Source organism: Rhinoderma darwinii, chromosome 2 (genome assembly GCF_050947455.1).
Source record: "Rhinoderma darwinii isolate aRhiDar2 chromosome 2, aRhiDar2.hap1, whole genome shotgun sequence".
NCBI classification, from domain to species: Eukaryota; Metazoa; Chordata; class Amphibia; order Anura; family Rhinodermatidae; genus Rhinoderma; species Rhinoderma darwinii.
The window spans coordinates 91,620,643-91,645,922 of record NC_134688.1 but is presented as its reverse complement, the minus strand read 5'-3'; the positions used below and the strand labels follow the sequence as shown (position 1 = coordinate 91,645,922).

Genomic DNA, 25,280 nt, shown 5'->3' with positions numbered 1-25,280 from the left:
GAGAAAGGTGGCGGTCCCGAGTAACGTCTCAAAGGTGTTGTCCGATGCCGACCCTCCACACGTGTTGTCTCTGCTATCGGCGAAAGCCCTGCATCTAACTGGGAAGACTAAGAAGGAATTCTAACCAGGATACTTCCAGGGCTCTAACCTTCTAAATGGGTGAAAACATTTTTTGTACACATTTGTCAATTGTTCTGCATTTGTTTTCTGTCAATTGACATGGAAAAATATTTAATACAGTTTTCTACATTTTGACTCTTTTGTCTGAATTAGTGCTTATTTTCTATAGGCTATATCCACAGGATATATCATAAATGTCAGATAGATGCGGGTCAGACCTATCTCCAGAACGGGGTCCCCTAAACCCCTTTCTAGCATTTTGTACTCCCGCTGCCTCTCGGCCACTTACTGAATATATGGTTGGGAGTTCTGAAAATAGCGTAGCTCGCTGAGCTACAGTGTTTCTGTAACGCCCATAGAACTGAATAGTAGTTACGGAAACAGCGTAGCTTGCATGCTACGTTGCTTTCGTAACTGGCAGTCACTACTATGGGAGTTACGGAAACAACGTAGCTCAGCGAGTTACGTTGTTTCCGTAACTCCCGACCATGTCCTGACCATGTAATTAGGAAGTGGCTGGGAGTCAGTGTGAGCACAAAAAGCTAGAATGGTGTTAGGGGACCCCTTTCTAGAGATAGGTACGGGTTCCAGAGGTGGGACCCGCATCTATCTGACATTTAGGACATATCCTGTGGATATGTCAATAAATGTCTCTGATGGGAAAACCCCTTTAAGAGGCATTTTAGGGGTATTCTGTAAAACACAATACAATGACTTAAATCAGACAAAACAGATGGGTCACAACAGAGGGAGCGTGGAAGTTGGACTACTACGATGTCCAAAAATAAATTGGTGCTGGCACTGTTTTTAATGTAGAGATAACCACACATAAAAAACTTCTTCTTAAATAAATGGGAGTGGACACCTGCAGGTGCCTTTTGGCTGAATTGAATTATAGGAGTTACGTTCAGGATCTGTTCATTATTGACATCTAAAGGGGGTTTTACACTGGGCGATTATCGGGCAGACAAGCATTCATAGAACGCTCGTTGCCGATAATTGCCCTGAGTAAACAGGGCAGCGATCAGCAGATGGACGAGCAAACAAATGCTGATCGTATCGATTTAAAAAAGTTAAATATTATTGCTGTCGACCACACATCTCCCAGTGTAAACAGCGAGACGTGCTGCCGACATGATAATAATGTATGGGGACAAACAATCGGCGAACGACCGCTCGTCCCCATACATAACTCCTCATGACAGGAGCAACGATGTTTCTTTGATCGGCGCTCATTGCACCGGCCAAAATTGCCCGGTGTAATAGGGCATTTAGCTTCCATTAATAGGTCTATTCTGTCTAAGGCTCTGTTCACACTGGCGTCATATCTTCCAAACAGCTGAAAGATTGTTTATAATGTTGAAACCTAAGGACTCTAAAACCCTAAAGCTTTTGTATTTGTAATTTAAATGAATGATAAAATGTGTTAGAATGAGCCAATAAAGTGTTAAATGTGACACTAATGCAATCTTGTAACTAGCCAGGTGTTTTCAGTAATTCTCAGAAAAAATGAAACCATAATCACATACAAGACAATGAGAAAAAGTAGTTTTTTTTGTCTTGATGTGTCTCTTACTTTTAACCAAGCATTATAATTCGCAGCCACAATGAATTCCCCTGAAAAAGAACCTGGCACACCAAGACGCCAAATGTAAACTACAAGCAAATGCAGATTGTACAAATGCTGTAGTCTCTTCACTACAGTAGATGTCTTTCTTGGTACCAAAATCTATGGGCTAAAAAAATGGCAATTCCATGGGTACTATGAAGCGGCACCTATAGGAGTAGTCACTGTAATTTCCCAACATAGAAGTCTATAGGAAAGCAGCATTCCCAGCTGAGCAAAAGACCAGCCAGGCAAATGGTTTATACGATAATTAAATTCACAGAAGGTCAGCTCACCTTGACAGACCCTTTTCTTATGGAGTCGGCTTCCAGATATCAGAAGGGTGCACAGATAATCTAGTGGACCTTAGGTCAGAACAAATACAAATATGAAAAATGCTAAATCCAGCATGACCTGTTAAAAATTCCACTTTCATTTTCTCATTATATGATAAAAAATCATGTCGGTAATACAAATGGCGCTTACGTGTTTCATGCCATACTGGCTCATTGTCATAGCCATAATGTTTTGAAATTTAAATGGTTAAAATCAAAAGCCAACCTGTTATAATACTAATTTAAATCACATGACTTCCTCCTGTAGATAGTGTCACAAGGTGTCCCCTGTAGATATTGCCACACAGTGCCCCCAGTATATACTGAAACTGAGTACCCCTGTATATATAGTGCCACAAACAGTGCCCCTTGTAGATAGTGTCACAAGGTGCCTTCTGTAGAAATTGCCACAGTTCCCCTTCCCATCACATCTCAAACCAGACTAAAAGAAAACTAATACTCCCCTCACCTTGATTCTCTTTGGCTCCTTGCGCAATCTGTGCTACACTGGGTCCTGTCTGTAGTGTGCTTCGGGTGCCGTAGCCACTCTGGCAAAGATGTAGTGTGCGACAGCATCAGGACTTTGTGTGGGCCGCTTCAACAGGACCCTGAGTGCAGCGTCGGGGGTCCGGAGCAGAAGAGGACCAGGGAGTGGTGAGTTAACTGCCAACTACGCTCACCGATCCCCGGGCCTCCTATACCAATTAGTGCCCCCATCCCTGATACAAGCGGTCATTGTAAAATTGCGCTTTAGGCGGGCGCCTATGCCTCATGCCGGCCCTGCTAACAGGCCATTACTAATAGGCCAAGATGTGCCAATTTTATCATACAGCCTTGTCTAAGTTTTCAGGGTTTAAATCTTAGATATCTTAAGTAAATTTGCTCCATTATGTATAGTGGGAGCTTAAAAATATCCACTATAAATTCCTACTTTATCCCAATCATCCCATTAGCCACTTAGGAAAAAAAAGTTAATACAGGAATTTTTTTACACAAATGCTCCCCCAAAACCCATTAAAGGTGATGTCTGGGACTTTTAATCAATGGCCTATTCTTAATGGGGGACTGGACACTGGGAGCTCCAGAGTTCAGGGACCCTTTTGTTTTTTATCCAGGCACAGCATCATACATACGTGTACGGCTGTGCCTGGTACTGCAGTACAGCCCATTTAAGTGAACAGGGTCCAAGTGACCATGTACGACCACGTCCATATGTATGGCGCTGTGCCTGGGTAAAGAATGCATCAATCACTCAAAATTGTGTTACAAATGAACTAATAAAGTGTTAAACTGGGCAGCGAGTTTTCTTCGTACTCAGTCTTGCAGCCAGCAGAGGTTTTCAGTAATTCTCTGAAACAAGGAAACCAAATTAACCAACTTAAGACAATGAGAACTGAGGTTTTCTTTACAGACGTGTCTCTTACATTGACCAACACCTGACTAAGTATTGAAAATCACAGCCACACAAAATGCCCCTGAAAAATAACCTAGTCGATGTTAATAAGTGCACCAATTAACCAATTCTGGTATCTCTGTTCATGTGACCCACCTTTATGTAGTACCGCAGCTTTCTGTACTCTCCATTGACAGTACATAAAGCTACAGTACAGACAGTACAGGTTCATAAGGGAACAATCAAATATTTTCATATAGATTCTGCAAAATATATAAGGCGATTACAGATGCTCAAATACAATGCAAAGCAATGACGGAGCGGAAAGGACAAAAAAATGCCCAACAAACAACAATAGGCTCAATTAAACAGCGGGATGGTACAGTATTATTGTAGTATTGTAGTATTGCTCAATCGTACTCACAAGTCATGACCCTGTGATATAAGGTCCGGATAATCTCCACTGGTGGCCACTACTGGTGTCACGCGATGATGAGCGTTAGGACAGTGCCATTAAAGTTTTGTTGATTTGAGTTGTTACAGTATTTTAGCGCCAACTTTCTAATACTATTTATCTGGGCAGCTATTTACACTTTATGAAATCATAGGCTTTACAAAGCATTTGTCAGCTTAGACTCTGTTCACATCTGCGTTGGGGTCCCGTTCTGACGCTCCGTCTGAGCTTTCCATCAGAACGGGACCCTGAACAGACACAAACTGATAGGAACGGAAACCAGAGGTAGTAGACTAGGCTATTGCTTCCGGCAAAATGATGGGTCCGGTGCACAACAGAGACAAACGGAAACCACAGGCACCGGATCCGTCACCATTGAAATTAATGGTGATGGAAACGGAAACCTCTGGTATCTGTTCAGGGTCCCATTCTGATGGAAAGCGCCAATGGAACGTCAGAACGGGACCCCAACGCAGATGTGAACAGAGCCTTAGTAATTGTTATCACATTGGTTCCTCTATTCCCCCTTTTGTGGATTCCTAGGACTTTTTTGTTGTTTATAGGTATGGCACAATAGGGAGAGCGCAGAGAACAGGGTCACTTTAGGTAGGGTGATGGTTACTAGGAATGCACTAGGATGAATTTTTTGTTTCTTGCTTTTTGTATTGAAGTTTGAATGTTTACTTATTAAAACTTATAATGTACAGGGTGGGCCATTTATATGGATACACCTAAATAAAATGGGAATGGTTGGTGATATTAACTTCCTGTTTGTGGCACATTAGTATATGGGAGGGGGGAAACTTTTCAAGCTGGGTGTTGACCATGGCGGCCATTTTTAAGTCGGCCATTTTGTATCCAACTTTAGTTTTTTCAATGAGAAGAGGGTCATGTGACACATCAAACTTATCGAGAATTTCACAAGAAAAACAATGGTGTGCTTGGTTTTAATGTTACTTTATTCTTTCATGAGTTATTTACAAGTTTCTGACCACTTATAAAATGTGTTCAAAGTGCTGCCCATTGTGTTGGATTGTCAATGCAACCCTCTTCTCCCACTCTTCACACACTGATAGCCGCAGAAGAAATGCTAGCACAGGCTTCCAGTATCCGTATTTTCAGTTGCTGCACATCTCGTATCTTCACAGCATAGACAATTGCCTTCAGATGACCCCAAAGATAAAAGTCTAAGGGGGTCAGATCGGGAGACCTAGGGGGCCATTCAACTGGCCCACAATGACCAATCCACTTTCCAGGAAACTGTTCATCTAGGAATGCTCGGACCTGACACCCATAATGACATAAATAACTCATGAAAGAATAAAGTAACGTTAAAACCAAGCACACCATTGTTTTTCTTGTGAAACTCTCGATAAGTTTGATGTGTCACATGACCCTCTTCCCATTGAAAAAACTAAAGTTGGATACAAAATGGCCGACTTAAAAATGCCCGCCATGGTCAACACCCAGCCCTGAAAAGTTTCCCCCCTCCCATATACTAATGTGCCACAAACAGGAAGTTAATATCACCAACCATTCCCATTTTATTTAGGTGTATCCATATAAATGGCCCACCCTGTAGTATTTAACAGAGGTCTATTTCTGTAACTTTCATCACATGAGCAGGCTATAGATATTTTTTTCTCTGGAAGTAAACAATTGCTATTATTATTATTATTTATTTTAGAGTACCATTTTTCCAAGGCGCTGTAGATATGAAAAAGGGTGTAAGTACATAACATTAGACAATTAAACAACAAGTACAATAAATATAAATAACAGACAGGTGCAGAAGGACAGAGGGCCCTCCCCACGAGGGCCTACAATCTATGAGCAACTAAGCAGAGATCTTGACAACCGTGAGGAGTTGATACAGGAAGTATATTGGAAAGTTGTATAAGGGTATGTGCACACGATGAGAGGCTTTTACGGCTGAAATGACAGACTGTTTTCAGGAGAAAACAGCTGCCTCGTTTCAGCCGTAATTCCTCCTCCTCGCATTTTGCGAGGCTTCTCTGACAGCCGTAAATTTTGAGCTGCTCTTCATTGAGTTCAATGAAGAACGGCTCAAATTACGTCTGAAAGAAGTGTCCTGCACTTCTTTTGCCGAGGCTGTATTTTTACGCGTCGTCGTTTGACAGCTGTCAAACGACGACGCGTAAATTACAGGTCGTCTGCACAGTACGTCGGCAAACCCATTCAGATGAATGGGCAGATGTTTGCCGACGTATTGTAGCCCTATTTTCAGACGTAAAACGAGGCATAATATGCCTCGTTTACGCCTGAAAATAGGTCGTGTGAACCCAGCCTAACTTTCTATTATACACAGAACTCTGAAAAGGTTTATAGGGTGAAACAAAGGCTATTCAAATTCTATCATCCAACTTTTCAAATTCTTAAAAACCCTTTGTAATTAAATATTGTTTTCTTTGTTACTTATTTAGCAAACATTGAGATTGGACAGTTTAAAGGGTAACTAAACTTTTAAAAAACTTTTGACATGACATAGTGACATATCAAAAGTTTTGATCAGTGGGGGTCCGAGCACTGAGACCCCCACCGATTGCTAAAATGTAGCGGCAGAAGCGCTTAGTTGAGCGATATGACGTTTTATTTCTGATCGTCTTTCCTCGGAAGGCCGAGCGAGCGATGTACAGACTCATAGACTTTCTATTGAGCATGTACACAGCTCCGAAGAAAGCTGGTGAAAGCCGATCAGAAACGAAGTAGAGCGCTTCTGCCGCTTAGTTTTAGCAATCGGTGGGGGTCTCAGTGCTCGGACCCCCACCGATCAAAACTTTCGACATGTCACTATGACATGACGTAAGTTTTTTTAAAAGGTTAGTTACACTTTAAGTCATATTCATGTTGAGGTGGAAAATACTAGTCGGGTTTGCCTATGATGCCCAAAATTTTCAAGCTTCCGACTGTCACTTTAAGAGGACGTCCACACTCTTTAACCACTTTTATATGTATATTCCTACTTGACATAGTACCCAAGGAGCGTGCTGAGATAGGAACATCCACATAACATGCCACATGAACCCTGGGAGCCACCAATGAAAATTCTTCTTTCCAATATCTTGAATTAAGGGGAGATCAGGTACAAACTGAAAAAATAAACAAACATGAAATAAAAAAAGGAAATATATAAATAATGGGATTTCATACAAGACCCTTTCACAAATGACTAGTGATATCCTTTGGGTGACATTTGCTGTCATAAGTACGGTATATTTTTAAATTTCGAGTGAAGTAATATTTCCCAATTGTTTTGCTAGGTAGCTGATCTGATCCTTTAATTTTATTTATTCTATCCTAGAGATCTCCTTTACTACAACAGTATGAATGCTAAATAATACAAGTGAAATGTTGTGTGTGTGTATATAGCCATAGAAAAGTACAATCATTATGTAGGTCTAGGACAGTGAAGATCGCTGGTCTACGATAACTTGTAATATATACAATGTGACAATACGGGGTGCATTAATCTACTACATAGATTATATCAGAACGCAATAAATATAATCAGTAACATCAGGAGCACACAGTTTACATGTATTATTGACAGAAACTATGCATTTACTAAGGCTCTGTTCACACTGGCATCTACGTTCTGTTTCCGCTGCCTCCTATTGTCTACTGTTCTATTCTGCCCACTAAAATATGAAAACTTTACAAATCCATAATTGGGTTAAAATACAGATGCCAGACGCCATGAAACCAGTGTGAACAGAGGCTTACATCAGCAAGTGATATAGTCATCAGCTTTTTATTTTATGCAAGGATATATTTTATATTAAGTTTTAATAAAGACATGTTAATGTTTTTTGTTTAGTTCTGCATGACTGAAGAAGATCCAACAAAAGACCGAAATCAATAGAATAAAGCTTTTATGTTACGGTACGTATTAGTCTTTTATTTTTTTAAAGGGGACCTGTCGCTAGATTTTTAGGGCATGAAACCACCAGTCTTTATGCTGATGGAAAATAGCGTCCTAAAGATGCCACTCTCAAAACTGTCCATTTTATCATTTGGTCTATAATGAAGTGTGTGCTGTATGTAAATTACCAGAGAAGAGACCAACGGCATCCTGCAGGTGCGCAGTGCTCAGATGAAGCCGAGGTCGGTATACCTGGACTCATCTCAGGACTCCTCTCTGGAAATGTACATATAGCACACTCTGTTTTATAAATTCTTTTAGAACCAAATGCTAAAAAATGGACAGTTTTAAAAGGGGCACGTTTAGGCTCCCTTTAATCAGGGGCGGATTTGGCCATGTACTTTGCCGGGAGTTCTCCTGGTGGGCCGGCTGCTCCACTGAGCAGGGGCCGCTCTCCTGTACAGTATGTAGGTACTGAACCAGGAGCGGGCTGGGCCGGGGGCAGTGAGGCCTGTAAAATTTATTAAAAAGCTGGGGCAGCACAGGAGACAGGAGCCGTGTGTGTACGATGTTCTTCTGCACAGGCAGAGCGTGTGTGCTCCGGGGGACCGGATTATACACATGAGATATCATATAATGCAGCCACTCTGCCTGTGAGGAGAACACCGTATTCGGGCCCAGCTATTTACATAGCCAACAGGAAGGATGGAGGAAGAGAGGGCTGGGGAGGAGCAGTCATACACACAGCTCTCCTCCTGCCAGCAACAACCCCCCACGGAGCTCAGGACTGGTGAGTACAGCTTGTTTGTTCTGAGCAAGTAGGGGAACTGTAAGGGCTTGTCCACACACAACGGAATTGCTGCAGAAAAGTTCTGCAGCAATTCCGTTGAAAGTAAAAGGCTTTCCGCTGCATCAAAATCGCACCATTTCCTGCGGTTTTTGCGGCAGAAAATGGTGCGTAAATTGCTGCGTTTTTCCCGATGTTAGGAGGTGGAGACATCTCCTCTGAAAAACGCAGCAATTCAGTACACTTTCCATAGCAGGAATTGACATGTTGCAGCCCGTAAATTACGCAAATTTTTATTATCTTTATTTACTTGTTCCAGTAGGGGACATTTAGACCTGCAGCGATGATCGCTGCTAGAATACTTTACACTACCTACGTAGCGTAATGTGTTCTAACTGTCACTGTGATGTGACGTGACTCTGACAGGAAGCCTATGAGGACTAGCCTCCGGTTGGTCCTCCTAGGTTTCCATACATGGCAGCCCAGATGCCATTGTCTGACCTCTGGTTGCCGTGACAAGGATCGCCAGCCCCCGCAAATTCATGTGGGGGATGCCGATCTACTCTAATCCTCTTAAACGCGGCGATCGCAATCGACTGCCGCATTGAAGGGGTTAATTGCCGAAATCAGCGGCGATGGGCCACTGATCGGCAACATGGAGCAGGGCAGACACCCTGCACAATTAACCGCCGCTGCGGTGTAGCGCCGCGCGGCGGTTAACTGTTATAGCGAAGTTACTACTCACGTGCACTTATGCCAAGGTGCGGGAAGGGATTAATAAGTGAAAGAAAGCAGTTTTTATTTATAACAGCGTAAACATCATAAATGACGCTATTCATTTTTTTTATTATGGCCGCGACGATACTGAATATGTGTATATTTTATGTATTGCGACTTATTTTAATGTTTATTGTAATAAATGTGTGTTTTTTTTAATTTAACATTTCTTTATTTATTTTTTTAAACTTTAATGCACTGGAAAATATCTATATAATGATAGTACACAGGCAGTTGTTAGGACATACCTAAGTATGCCCCACTTACAGGAAATATGGTCAGACACACCTGGGGTCCTTCAATGGACCCTGTGCTGTCTGCCCATATATGGTATGTCCCTCAGTCGCGTCACAGGGATTCCCTGTGATGCGATCCAAAGGGCATCCCCCCTTCCCATTTTCCCCTTGAATGATGCGGTCAGCTTTGATCACAGCATTCAAGGGAATAGCGGTGGAGATCAGAGGTTTCTCTGATCTCCGTCATTAGAGCGGGGCTGCGGCTGTGTAATACAGCAATTGACCGGCTCCTGCCAATAAGTGTGCGTGCGCGGTCAGTATAAGGTGACAGAAAACATGGGAGTGTTTTGTAGTGCGCCTGCCATGTTCTGTCTTCAGTACCGGCAATCAATAGTAGTTTACGAAACTGCCATTCAATAATAGCTTCAGTAACTGCCATTCACTACTATGAGAGTTACAGAAACAGCGTATCTCAGCGAGTTATGCTGTTTTCGTAACTCCCGACCATAGTCAGGAAGTGGCTAGGAGGCAGTGGGAGAAGAAACAGGTAGAACAGGGTTTAGGGGGCCTCATTCTAGAGATAGATGCGTGTCCCAGAGGTGGGACCCGCATCTATCCGACATTTATGACATATCCTGTGGATATGTCATAAATGTCCTTGATGGGAAAACCCCTATAAGGCTCTATTCACACAACCGTTTTTAACGGCAGTGTGACTGCTGTTTTTTAACGGCCGTCACATGGCTGCATTAAAATCTGTTAACCCCAATGGGGCTATTCAAGCGGCCTGAAGTCCCCGAATAGAGCATCAGCTAGCTCTCTGCCCGGGGACTCCAGCACTGCTCTTGACATCACTGTCCATATATGGACAGTGACGTCAGGAGTATTCCCAGGGCTGGAATCCTGGGGCAGAACCTCTATTAGCGCTCTGCCTGGGGACTCTTGGGAAGCTCCTGACATCAGGAGCTTTCCCTGGACCCTAGTTCCAGGTCAGAGCCTGTACTAGCACTCTGCTCGGGGACTCCAGCACTGTTCCCGACTACACGATCCATATGTGGGCAGTGATGTCAGGAGTTTCCCATCGTTCCAGCTCTGGACCCAGGAAAGGGAAGTATAATAATGGTTTTGCTTTTATATGTGTTACTGATTATTTTTTTGTGTTTTTTGACAGGTTGAGTTGTTCGGATTCGAGGACTACTTCAAAGACGTAAGTTTTTTTTTATTCTCAATAAAATGGTTAACGAGGGTTGTGTGGGAGTTTTTTATTTTGATAAAATATTTTTTTTATGTCTAATTACTAAGGAAGTGCTTTGTGTTAACTGGTGAAAAGGCTAACACTAACCCCCATTATCACCCCTGTTCCCACCGTCAGCAGGGGTTCCGGGAAGAGGCGGGTACGATCCAGTACCTGACCATCTGTAGTGATGGTTGTGTAATGGGGTGGCCGCATGCTGGTATTATTAGGCTGGGAAAGCCCAAAAGCCATGGCCTTTTCCACCCTGGTAATGCTAGCCTGCTGCTGCTATGTTGTATCTGGCTGGTTATCAAAAATGGGGGGGGGGGGGCCCCACATCAATTTTAAAGAAAAAAAAAATTATAATCAGAAAAGATTGACATGGGGTCTTTCCCATTTTTCAGAACCAGCCAGATATAACATAGCAGCAGCAGGCTAGCATTACCAGGATGGGAAGGGCCACGATTTTTGGGCTTTTCCAGCCTAATATTACCAGGCTGCGGCCGCCCCAGTGGCCGGCCATCAGAACAGATGGTCGGACACTGGATCGTACCCAGCGCTCCCTGGTGGCGGTGGGTACATAGTGATAAAGTAAAATAAATCAGACATTAAATAAAATATTTTATTGAAATAAAAAAACAGACACAACCCTTGTTAACCATTTTATTGAGAATTTAAGAAAACACGGTAATCGAAGTAGTCCTCGAATCCGAAGTAGTTTAACAACCCAACCTGTAAAACACAAAAAAATAAATAATTAGTAACACATAAAAAAGCAAAGCAATTATTATACTTATGTTTCCTGGGTCCAGAACTGGAGCCGCAATGACATCGAGCTACGCTGCTTCCGTAACTTCAGGAGTTATAGGGCAGCATTAACTAAATACCGCCCAGCTTTCACCTACACTCTCCCCTTTAGCCCCCCACTTAACCTATGCCTCCTTCTATGCCCCTCTCCCCCTCCTCCTACAGAGCCTCTGCCACCATCTGTCCCCCCACCACAAATAAAGGTTCAAAATCCTCTTCCGTGTCCCCTGCACCCCATGAGATCCCCCTGGCACTTTCTGTTCCCCATAGTACCCCTACCATTGGCTCCCCAGCATTTTAGTTGACACAATAGCGCCACATGCTGCACTACTTTGGTCACAATTTTTTTTACCTGCAGTAGAAGCTCCTAAGGCTTCTTTCATACTGTGGTATTTCTAACAGTTTATTGTATGTGGCAGGAAAGCTCCTGATGCCTATGATAAATGGATTTATAGACTCCTATACACCCAACAATTTTTTGCTGCGTGGAATAGCTTTAAAGCGGCTCTGTCACCAGTTTATAAGTGCCCTATATCCTACCTAATCTGTTAGGCGCTGTAATGAAGATAACAACAGGTTTTTTTTTACTTTTTTTTTTTACGTTTATTTTTAACCGAGTTATGACGATTTTTAGTTTTATGCTAATTTGTTCTAAATGCCCAACTGGGCTTTTCTTTTACTTTTGACCAAGTGGGCATTGTAAAGGGAGAGATATATGACGCTGACCAATCAGCGTCATACACTTCTCTTCATTCATGTCAAGCTGTACTCACAACACAGCGTGATCTCGCGAGATCACGCTGTGCTGTCACTTACTCCCACAGTAACTTTACCGGAGTGTCGGGAGAATGACCAGACATCGCCTCCTGGCTGGAGGCCGTGGGAGTGACTGGCTGGCTGTGGGAGTGACAGCATAGCGTGATCTCGCGAGATCACGCTGTGCTGTGAGTACAGCTGGACATGAAGGAAGAGAAGTGTATGACGCTGATTGGTCAGCGTCATACACTTTTCTTTACAATGCCCACTTGGTCAAAAGTAAAAATAAAGCCCAGTTGGGCATTTAGAACAAATTAGCATAAAACTAAAAGTAGTCATAACTCGGTCAAAAATAAACGTTTAAAAAAACAACCTGTTATCTACATTACAGCGCCTATCAGATTAGGTAGGAGATAGGGCACTTATAAACTGGTGACAGAGCCTCTTTAAAGCTGCGCTATTCCATGCATATGTATGTGGGTTTTTGAACATGGGCGCCTATGGAGGACGGACAGCAGAGACATCCATGATTTAAACCGTTTAATGCATCTCCTGGGAGCTTTATCAGTACATACATTATATTAATAGAAATACAGTGGTGTGAAAGCCGCCTAAGAGCGTCCAATGCAGATGTGAACACAGCCCAATGCTGACAATAATAATAAGGCTGCATTATTAGATCTACTACCAAAGTGGCTACAGCTAACGGTTTGCTGACTCCGCCTACTTGTGCTGGCCCCACCCACAACATGGGGCCACTTTTAGATTTCTTTCCAGGGCGACTTTAATCTCCCAATCCTCCCCTGCCTTTAATATTAGTTTTTGATCCCTAAAATGCTATAAGCAAAAGAGCTTCCCGGATTAAGGAAATTTCCCAACCAGGGGTATAACTTGGTGCTTCAAGTTATGATTTTGTTCCAGACCCTTTAGCTATGATTTGGTCTCATTGAGGATTTTCTATAACACAGATAGCAATATTGAAATCAATAGCTTTGCAATGGTTTCAGTCAGATCCAAAGAACTATTGACCAAGTGCCAAGACCCCTACAGTCAAGGTATAGTAGAAGAACATGTCATGATGATTTAAACAGTGGAAAATCCCTTCAAATTGATGTTTACAAATAAAACCACCTGATCAAAATAATACAATTTAAAACATTTTTTTTTTAATAAAACCATTGTTGGTATGCTTACTTTCACGCAATGGAGGCTAAACAACATGAGGCCATGTCATAGCTAATTTCGAAACCCATCACGGAAATTATACTGAGAAAGAAAACCAAGAAGAAAATCTTATATATGAGAAAAAAAAAAGGTACATTCAGGTTAAAGACGTGTTTGCCAAACCACAAACTGCTTAAAAAGATAAACTCACACAAAGCGTCAAGACATAGGTTGGATTGATTCAGCTTACAGATAGACATACAGTAAGAGCTCACCAAGACCGTGGGTAACAGGCTTGAGACTAACCAAAGCGCACATCCAACAAAGGTAAAGAGATTCCTGTTTATTTTATTACTAGTCTGTACTTAGTAGTTTATTTCTGAATTTTTGCATTTCACAGAGATATTTTCTTGGTGCCGACTTGAACAGATAGCAGATTAGTTTTCCTTGTTTTCAACAAAACATACATTCAAAAAGTTCCAAACAGAAGGACAAATTGACAGCTCAACTTTACTTTTTTCTATCCCTACCCAGACAGATAGAAAGTTAATGAATAATTCCTTCCTTTCCGGGACATTTTCCACATTGGAACAGGCTTCTTGGTGTGCGTGGGCATAAATAGGTTTATGGCACATAGCATGATCCCAGAGGAGTGGTACGAATGGCATTGCTTTCAGTGTGTGGAAACACGAAGTGTCTTTGTTGCATATAGTATAGATGCATGATGAGAGTTGTACTTTCAAGTTACATAACACACAATCAGAGTTATCACCTAGGGTAGGCACATGGTTTCCTTTCACTTTTATTTTTGTAAAAAATGTAGCTGAAAAATTCACTAATCTAGCTGCCAACTTGTGCCAGGGACATAGATGGCACAAATGAGCTTATCATGCTTGGTTTTGACTGGGTACATTGGCTTTGACTACAACCTCTATTTAAGATATATATCATTGAATTACATATATGACTTTTATGAAGCACAAACAGTAATGGTGCCTGTGATACCAAGCAGATGCTTTTTACATTGTCTAACCTTTTTTTGTAAGTCAAATTTGCTGCACCCTGATTTGTTTTGTCGTAAAAACTTCCTCTTATTATCAATATGAAAAGGAAAGCTTTCTTAACACTCTAAGGCCCCATGCACACGACCGTAAAAAATCTCTGTAATTGCGGACCGTGGTACGGTCCACAACTACGGACCTGTTCAGTTCTATTGGGCGCGGACACCTTTCCGTATCGCTACGGATAAGTGACCATGCCTCAGAACCGTGGCAGGAATTATGGAGCATGTCCTACTTTTTGTATTTTACAGGCCGTACTCCCATACGTGCTCCCATACGCAGGCCTTGATTACGGGCACAGCCGTGTGCATGAGGTCTTAGTGTATACAAACTGTACACATATAAAAAAAAAAAAAATCCTTTTTACCTCGGGGTAAAGAAACTGGGTACAATGGCGGCCACATCTCCCTCCAAGCTCTGTCAGATGTCCCATGTTCATTATTGCCATGCTTGATTCTGATGGCAGCTTCTGGTTCACATGTCTGTGGTATATACGTGAAGTCTTCTAGGAAGAAAGGAAAGTTCTTTATACAATATATTTATAGTGAATATTTATGGTGGATAAGGGTCTTAGCAGCTGGTGATTTGTGGTTGTGTTCAGGATTTTATTTTGCGTATTAATAATATCTATCTATATTATTTAAAGTAATATTCTACTATTTAATGGTCTCACAATCTGGTTTCCAAGTGCATATAAGAATACTGCGGTGGCTACTTCACTTACTATATAAATTGATGCTAATTTGGTAAAATCGCTTATTAAATTGACTCATGCAAGAGCTTGTCCCATATTTCCAGCATCAAGAAAATCCCATGTTTCTAATGCCCCCACCAGAAGCTGCTTACCGGTGGTGTACATTGTATCTGACAAGATAGTGTCATGGAAAGTAACACTTGGAATTGTCTTCATTCTTGGTCAAGTTCTTGTAATTACTGTCCAAGTAAAGGAACGAATTGAGACATGGAAAAACTTTCCATTAACATGGCATCTAGGTAAAACTTTTAAGTTCATGCTGGCACCAGCTCCATTAAGTAGAGGGGCAATCGATGACTGATTGCCATTGCCCAGTCTAGAACAAATCTAGAGGGAAAAAAGGTGACACACGGAGCCACTTCGTGCAGATCAAACAGGATAAGTGAAAATCAATAGGGCGATAATGAAACCGCTCAACTTGGAGAGTTGTACAACCACAGGTACAACACTGGTGCACACAGGTAATAACTTATGGTTGGCTGCAGCCAGTGGTGTAACTATCACTGTAGCAACCATAGCGGCTGCTAGTATCTGCTTCTTTAGAACGCAGATACTATTGAACACTATGGCAGAGAAGGAAGGTATCTCCCTGCTCTACCATAGGCTACAGGCCAGGTTTGGCCTGCAGCCAATCAGATTCCTGCGCTGGCCGGCGTGATGACGTCACTGGATAACCTGGCCTACGCAAGGATCCCGTCGATGTTGAGGAGCAGCTCCATTCGTCACGGGAACGGGGCCTAGGTAAGTGGAACGTTTTTGGTTTGTGGGGCGATATATGGCGCTATTTACAGGGGGCCTGTATGGAACTATACAAGGGGGATGTATGGCACAATCTACAGGGGGCACTATTTACCAAGGGGGGATGTGTGTAGCACTCAGGGGAGGGGGGCCCACTCAAAAGTTTGAAATGGGGCCCAGTGTTTCCTAGTTACACCCCTCGCTGCATCTTTCCCCAAAACCAGTGGGTATCGGGCACTACCACAAATGATTGCAGGTAAAATGTAGAAAAACTGAGAAATAAAAGAAGCAGCATTATTTTATTTCCCAGTTTTTCTACATTTTACCTGCAATCACCCAGTCTACGGCACGTGTACTTCCATGCCATATAAGAAATTGCACACAAACTTGGTGGTCAACTATAAATGTTCTGGTAGGCTAGAATTGAAGCATCGTAGCCCTGTAATAAAGCGCCATACTCTATGGGTGTTTCTGCCTATAGATTATACTGTACATATGCAGCTCGCAACATTATGAAACTTGTGACATTTTTCAAAATTCAGTTTCCACCACATGTGCCCATTTTAAAATGTTGGCAACAAGGTTACCCTGTAAAAATAAAATAAATTGTATAAAAGTTGACATAGCAGCGAGAAGTTGCCCCTGTTCCTGTTTCTTCTCATTATTGCCACCAGCGCTGGGAAGTGACACTGAACATAACACAACGTCACTTATCAAAATGATTCCATGAACTTTTTTTGGCAAAGGACCTACATATTAGGCGACGGTTTGCTTATTAAACACAGCTGCTACATGTCAATACATTATTTATTACTTACCATCATTTCATAGTCAGGAATAATCCATTTCCTGTGGTTTGAGATTAAATAACTCAAATAGTCATCTGTCTTTGAACAACTAGATAAACAAGTTCCAGACATCAACATGGTCCCCTTACTCATTTTAGCCCACTGCCTCTGGGTAATTGTGAAAGCAGCATCCATATTTTTATTGGTGGGCTGTTTTTTGATCATTGATTATATAGTGTAAAGATAAATGGATTGTACATTTTTGAATACCCCCTTTTCTTATGTCTTCATATACCTAATACGAGTTCTTAGGTGATAAGTGTTTCTCATCTCTGGCCCACAGTGCCCCCAACAGGTCAAGTTTCCAGAATTTCCTAAGGCTGTGTTCACATGTAGCTTTTGTGAATGATAGTGGCGGTCTTGTGAAGATTGTAAAATCGTAAGGTGTGAATGCAGCCTTTAGTATTGCACAGGTGATATAATCACGGCCAGTGGATCAGGAATTGCCACAGACGTTCTCTCTATGGGATACCCTCAAATCAGGACCTGTAAGGGGTACTCAAAATGGTTTTCCAGTCCGAAGATATTGATGGCCTATCTTCAGGATAGGCCATCAATACCTAATTGGTGGGGATCCGACTACCGTCACCCCTGCTGATCATCTGTTTTGAAGGGGCCACAGCGCTCGTACGAGCACAGCTTCCCCTTCTTTCCTTGTCTGCTCATACTCGCCTTCTGTTATTCCCTTCAATATTAGAAGGCTGTAATGCTGTGAGCTCCTGCTACAAGTGTGTCGGCGATTCACAGTTACTAGGAGGTTGAAATGAAGGGGAAACAGCCATCAATTTCTTAGGATTGGACATACCCCTTTAAGGACTATAGATTAGAAATACATGAGGACTAGAGTTGAGAAATATATCATATCAACCTCTATTCCCTGCTAATAAAACAAGTATAAACATCACCGTTACACATCACAAAGTGGTCTCCTTCAGGTAACCTCTGGAGGGGGGAGAGGTGCAATCTGAAGGGGGTAGTCAAGGTCAGACAATCCCTTTAATGTAGACCCCTACTTGTCACAGCTGTCACAGATCTTCGACTTGATCCTAGCCATGTATTGCACATCGTACCTCTTACTGATTGATAATGTCTCTCATTGTCGAATATATGAAATCCAGTGGTGGTAAATCTCTACCTCATTCATCAAGAACAGCGAGTGTGAGATTTTTGTGCTGTTGTTACACTTCAATTCTAAGGATGATAAATGTTGATGTTCCAGTTTATATTATCATTTGCAATCTGTGTGAAGTGTTGTGCTTAGAATAGCATTTTCCATCCGGAACAGCAGGCATATCAAGCTATGCAAAGCAAAAGACTCAGATTGTTTATTCCAATACTTTTCTAGCTTATGTTTTTATAATTAAAGGGAAAGTACCACCTGGGCCGTGCCATGTAGGTTGTGTTTTCTTGGAGACTGGCGCCATGGGACCCAATTAATGGACCTCAAACTGGTGATTAGATGTCCAAAACTTACCTGACTGGCCTTTTGACAGCCCCAATCATCACCCCAGAAGCCTTTTTGACTAGAGGGGTATTTATTTAATTTATTTATTTACCGTTTGCTTGTATAGCACCAACATATTATTGCAGCGCGTACAGAGATTGTCACCAATCACATTAGTCTCTTTCCCCAAAGAGCTCAAAATCTACACAAACACACTAAGGCCAATTTATCTGTATGTTTTTGGAGTGTGGGAGGAAACCCCAGTACCCGGAGGAAACGTACACATATTTTGGGCCCTTTGTTGGATTTGATACCAATAACCACTGAGCCACCGTGCTGCCCTGCCATGGGTGACAGCTCCACTTTTTATTTGCCTCTCTTATTATTGTTTATCACGTCCGCTTTTATTTCACCACTATGTAGGCAATTGTTATATATATTAAATTACAAACTACTTTAATTCTCGAGGGATAGGGGCAGCAGGGAACGGATGAAAGCTGGTTCGGAAATTTCTTCCTACTTTACAGAACATTCTAAATATGTGAAATGTTTTACTAGTGAGGAAATCCAGTGGTAAATGACCTTTTAATGTACTTTTTGCTCATAAAATGCATATAGTGTAAATAGAATATGATCAATGCAAAGGAAACACGTGTTTTTTCAGCTTTTATGCATTTATCCTTTCCTGCGCCACTATTTCCACCATGTATATTATTGAGTGGATTAGATTTTGGGCCAATGCTCTTTTGATTAAAAAAAAACAAAAACATTACATTTGGTCTGAGCTGCTACACTAATGTCTCGGAAATGAAGAGTTTTGTGATCAATCCGGCTTTCATCAGCTGAAGGGAGATAATAGTAGATAATAAGTCTTGGTTTACATTGAAATTTGAGAAGGCGGTCATGACCAGAGTCATCTTCCAGGTGTACAGACACACGGGAGATTTATTAAGACTATACCAGTCCTAATAAGAAAAACAATAAGGGTGAGAACAATAAATATATATATATATATTATAATATAATGGTGGAAAATAAGACAATTATACTAAAGTGCAGAGTCTTCCGAGTGCAGTTCGATACAATGGTGATATAATCAGATTATGCGAATAAGAAACATATTTCCCAAAGAAAAATAAATGATGCCCAAAACTGATTTGCAGCCACCCATGTCAAACAAAACTGAATGGCAGCCAGGAGAGGGCATAGATTTCCGATATGATTTATGGCAGTTTATGGTGTAAATGATAGTAAATGCACTGGCCCACGGGTGGCTACGCACCTTCTGCTAAACTCCATACACTTTTGTTTAGACGTATCGAGATTGGTGAAAACTACTCAGAAGTCACAATTTTTGCAATTTTTTTAAAATGTATTTATTTATTTTTTGTGCAATTTGTGCCATTTCTACGAGGGTGCAGTGCAGAGTAACTTGAAGGGAGTAGTGGTCAAGCATGTGCCCTGCCGCTACATTAAATGTCTATGAGACTGACGGATACAGTCCCATAGACTTTGAATTGAGCTGCACTGCGCATGTTCGCCTGCCGCTACATTTAAAGTTCTCTTCACTGCGGTCGTGCAGTGAAGAGGAGCAGGGGGGCTCAGGACCCCCATTCTTGTGATTAGTGGGGCCCCAGCGACCAATTTAAGGCTCTGTTTACATTAGCGGTCATATCTTCCATCGGGGGTTTTTTTTTTTTGCACTTTCAGATATTTCTAAAGGCAAGAAGAGTACAGTCATTACATTTTTGCAGTAAAAAATACCGTCTGGATCCCATTAAAGTCTATGGGGTCTGCCACTATCTGATTGTAACAACATTTTGGGCTTCTATTTTAGGGACACTTTGCATGATTTAAAATGGTAGAAGCCCAAATTGAAAAGGTACTTTTTAAGGTTCGGTTTTTACTGTCCACTGTAGTCCAAATAACTTTTATTGGCATAAAAAAGTAAATGAATAATTATGTCTAGTAAAAAAAGTAAATGAATAATTATGTCTAGTAAAAAAATCACCGCCATTAAAGGGCTATTCCCATCAGACAAAGTGATGGCATATCGCTAGGATATGCCATCACTTTGCGATCTGTAGGGCCCTACTGCTGGGACTCTGATTTAGCTTTGCTTTACCTCTTTACAGTTTTTCCCTGCACAGGGAACTGCAACACAGCTTGATTAAAGTGAATTGTGCCGTGTTTCAGTAGCTGGGAAAACTGAGAAGCGGATACAGCGCCAGTCAAATGTCAAAGCATTAAATATCAATTAAGGTTGTTACATCTGTGTGTGTATATATATATATATATATATATATATATATATATATACACACACATATACATATACACAATGCTTAACCTTGTGTTTCTGCCAAAAGCAATTTCATCATTACACTATTATATTATATGTGAGTGTTTTGTAGCCGGCCCAGGCTTGCCAATCAGATAAAATGTCTATTTACGGAAGTCAGCAAAAGGCTGCAAGTGAAGTAATGATAAGCAGAGTTTTGCTGGTGTACTTTTAATAAGGGTTACTCAATAACAGCGGGCAGGAAACAGACTCACAACAGTGTGTGGCTTAATGGCTGAAGGAAATGTCAGGCTAGAAGTGACATAGGTAGGAGTCATATACCTAAAACAGTGCAGCTTCTCTATACCCATCTGTTATCTGAGTCTGTAGATATTTAACCTGCTGTAATTGTTCTTGTGTACAATCCATATGCAGGATGATGTCTAGTACTATCCTGACATTACTAGTTTTGTCAGAACTGAGGCTCAAGTCAAGCAGGTGGAGGGTATGAGTGTAGCTCTTCTGGTAATTCCCTTAGGCAAAACTTTGGGGACTATACCAGAAGATTAATAACTTCCAAAATATGCCATTATGGTAATGTGGACTATCTAGAGGCCCATCCAACACTAGTTACAATGTATTCATTAAAAATGACTTCAGAGAATTCTTATGTAGCAGTCAGTTTAATTCCCCATATCAGCAGCTGTGTAGTTCAGAGGAGGTGATACACTGGGCAAAAGCAATAATTCCAAACATAGTTCAGCATTGTATGTGCAGGGAGTGGCACGTAGCAAGCAATCTCTCTCTTCTCCCCCCTCCTGATATCTAAAGTTTTCCTCGGATCGTATGTACCTTGGTACTTTTAGCTGTAGACCCTAGTCCAAAGAAGAGAGCGTCACTTCACAGCACAGTATTAAAGTCACACAATTTTCCAACATACTTTCTGAATCAATTGCGCATGTGTTTAAAGAACTCTGCTTGCTATTATTCAATAGGAACTTCATTGTTTACTTTCAGAGGACAAAAATCATAACTGGTCATGTGACATAACAGCATACCTCCTAACTTTCAAGTATCGCAAAGAGCTGATAACAGATGCGGCACAATTTTTTTCCTTTTAAGCCACGCCTCCAAACCCGCCCAATCCTCGTCCATACACACATGGTTCAGCACTCACAGTATCATCTCCCATAGTGCCTCCCACAGTATAATTCCCCTATAGCTGCCCCCACACAGTATAATGCCCCATAGCTACCCCTACACACTATAATGCCCCATAGATGCACCCATACAATATAATACCCACACAGATGCCACCATGCAGTATAATGCCCACACAAATTCTCCCATACAGTATGAATCCCCACATCTTCCCCCATACAGCATAATGCCCCCATAGCGGCCCCATATAGTATAATGCCCCCATACAGTGTAATGCCCGCACAGATGCCCCCATACAGTATAATGCCCCCATAGCTGCCCCCATACAGTTTAATTCCCCCATAGCTACCCCTACTGTAACGACGGGGGTAGGGAAACGAACAAGTGAGCCCTAATCTACCCGCCACTCTGTCCCTGCCTACTTGCAACGACCCGCCCTAGGCGACGGGGTACAACTGGGCGGCGGTCCCTATGCTCAGTAAGTGCACGAGACAAACATACAAGGGAATACAAAGCAAAGGGAAAGGGGCAGTTGCCCACGGCAACACCGTGAGCAACAGAGTGGTGAACGAGCCAAGTCAAACCAGGAGAGCACGAGGTACCAAACGCAGAGCAGGAGAGTAGTCAGTAAGCCAGGGTCAGTATGGAGCAGGATCAAATAGTTAGGAGCTGTAGCTGGGCCAGGAAACCACACGGAAAGAATCACAAGCAAGTGAGGAACTGGAAAGGCAGGTATAAATAGACAGAGGGCGGGAGCTAGCTCCGTCTGGCCAGGCTGCGATAGGCTCTCCCACTCCTAAGCCTGCCATCCTGAGTGGTGGAAGATGGAGTCAGTCTCAGAGACGTAGATTCAGGTGTAGACTGATTACCTATGGGAGTTAACCCCGAAGCTGTGCCTGGCAGATCCTTTACAGTACCCCCCCCTTTTATGAGGGGCCACCGGACCCTTTCTAAGTGGACCTGGTTTACTGGGGAAACGAAGGTGGAACTTCCTGACCAATACCCCAGCGTGAACATCCCGGGCGGGTACCCAAGTCCTCTCCTCAGGCCCGTATCCTCTCCAATGGACCAGGTACTGGAGGGAGCCTTGGACCATCTTGCTGTCCACAATCTTGGCCACCTCGAATTCCACCCCCTCAGGGGTGAGAACGGGAACAGGAGGTTTCCTCGAGGGAGCCAAGGACGGGGAGCAGCGTTTAAGGAGGGAGGCATGAAACACGTCGTGTATACGAAAAGATGGGGGTAACTCCAGCCGGAAGGAGACAGGATTGAGGACTTCAATGACCTTATACGGCCCAATAAACCGGGGAGCAAACTTCTTGGACGGGACCTTAAGACGCAAGTTCCTAGACGATAACCACACCAGATCCCCGACCATAAACAAGGGGTTAGCAGAACGTCTTCTATCAGCCTGAGTTTTTTGTACGCTCTGGGACGCCTCTAGGTTCTTCTGAACCTGGGCCCAGACTGTGCACAGTTCCCGATGAACGACCTCTACCTCGGGATTGTTGGAACTACCAGGTGAAACGGAGGAGAACCGTGGATTAAACCCAAAATTACAGAAAAAGGGGGAGACCCCTGACGAGTTACTGACCCGGTTAGTAAGGGAAAATTCAGCGAGGGGAATGAATGAGACCCAATCATATTGACAGTCAGAGATAAAACACCTTAAATATTGTTCTAGAGATTGATTTAGTCCTCTCAGTTTGGCCATTGGTTTCAGGATGGAAGGCAGAGGAGAAGGACAGATCAATCTCCAACTTCTTACAGAGGGCTCTCCAAAACAAAGAAACAAATTGTACCCCTCTGTCCGAAACAATATTGACAGGGACCCCATGGAGACGCAGGATGTGTTTGACAAACAAGGTAGCTAACGTCTTGGCGTTGGGTAGTTTCTTGAGGGGCACAAAGTGGCACATCTTACTGAAGCAGTCTACTACCACCCACACCACCGACTTGCCTTGGGATGGAGGCAAATCGGTGATAAAATCCATGGAGATATGTGTCCAAGGTCTCTGGGGAATGGGCAACGAACGTAGTAAGCCCGCTGGTCGGGACCTGGGAGTCTTGGACCTAGCACAAACCTCACAAGCGGCGACGTAGGCCTTAACGTCTTTAGGTAACCCAGGCCACCAATAGTTTCTGGCAATGAGGTGTTTGGTACCCAGGATGCCTGGATGACCAGATAGTGCGGAGTCATGATTTTCCCTAAGTACCCTTAGCCGGTATTGCAGGGGAACAAACAGCTTGTCCTCAGGAAGGTTCCCGGGAGCTGAACCTTGATCAGCCGCAATTTCAGAGACTAAATCAGAATCAATAGAAGAAATGATTATACCAGGAGGCAAAATACAAGCAGGATCTTCCTCCGAAGGAGGGCTGGCCATGAAGCTACGCGACAGTGCATCGGCCTTAATATTTTTAGACCCAGCCCTATAGGTAACCAAAAAGTTGAATCTGGTAAAAAATAGCGCCCATCGAGCTCGTCTCGGGTTTAGCCTCCGGGCAGATTCTAGGAAAACCAGATTCTTGTGGTCGGTAAGGACCGTTACCTGGTGCCTAGCCCCCTCCAGGAAGTGGCGCCGCTCTTCAAATGCCCATTTAATGGCTAAGAGTTCGAGGTTGCCAATATCATAGTTACTCTCAGTGGGCGAAAACTTCCTGGAGAAGTAGGCACAGGGGCGGAGATGGGTGAGGGACCTGGTACCCTGGGACAAGACAGCCCCCACTCCCACCTCGGATGTGTCAACTTCCACAATAAATGGCTCCATTTGGTTGGGCTGAACCAGCACCGGGGCCGAGATAAAGCACTTCTTAAGGACCTCAAAAGCCTGGACAGCCTCAGGAGGCCAGTGGAGGAGATCAGCACCTTTGCGAGTGAGATCCGTAAGAGGCTTAGCGATGACCGAGAAGTTAGCAATAAATCTCCTGTAATAATTAGCGAAACCCAAAAAACACTAACGCCTTCAGGGAGGCAGGTTGGACCCATTCCGCCACAGCCTGAACCTTGGCGGGGTCCATGCGGAATTCATGAGGAGTGAGGATTGGACCCAAAAATGGTATCTCCTGTACCCCAAACATAAATTTTTCGGTTTTTGCAAACAGTTTGTTTTCCCGAAGGACCTGGAGCACCTTCCTGACATGCTCAATGTGGGAGGGCCAGTCCTTGGAAAACACCAGTATGTCATCAAGGTACACTACAAGAAATATTCCCAGGTAATCTCTCAAAATCTCATTTATGAAATTCTGGAAGACCGCCGGAGCATTACACAACCCAAAGGGCATGACGAGGTATTCGAAATGACCTTCGGGCGTGTTAAACGCAGTCTTCCACTCATCCCCCTCTTTGATGCGGATAAGGTTATACGCCCCCCGTAGATCAAACTTAGAGAACCATTGGGCCCCCTGAACCTGATTAAAGAGATCAGGAATCAAAGGAAGGGG

The 25,280-nt window shown here is 42.9% G+C and overlaps 1 protein-coding gene across 2 annotated transcripts in view; it reads left to right on the top strand.

Moving 5' to 3' along the window:
* The window catches only part of HDAC7 (histone deacetylase 7), a 425,809-nt gene that overhangs the window by 236,762 nt on the left and 163,767 nt on the right, over nt 1–25,280 (top strand). The window contains exon 2 of one of the 2 annotated variants that reach the window (XM_075851896.1): nt 7,747–7,811. The exons of the other annotated variant lie outside the window; for it this stretch is intronic. The gene's annotated coding sequence lies outside the window, so the exon portion shown is untranslated. The remainder of the gene's footprint in view (nt 1–7,746; nt 7,812–25,280) is intronic. 2 annotated transcript variants of the gene reach the window in all.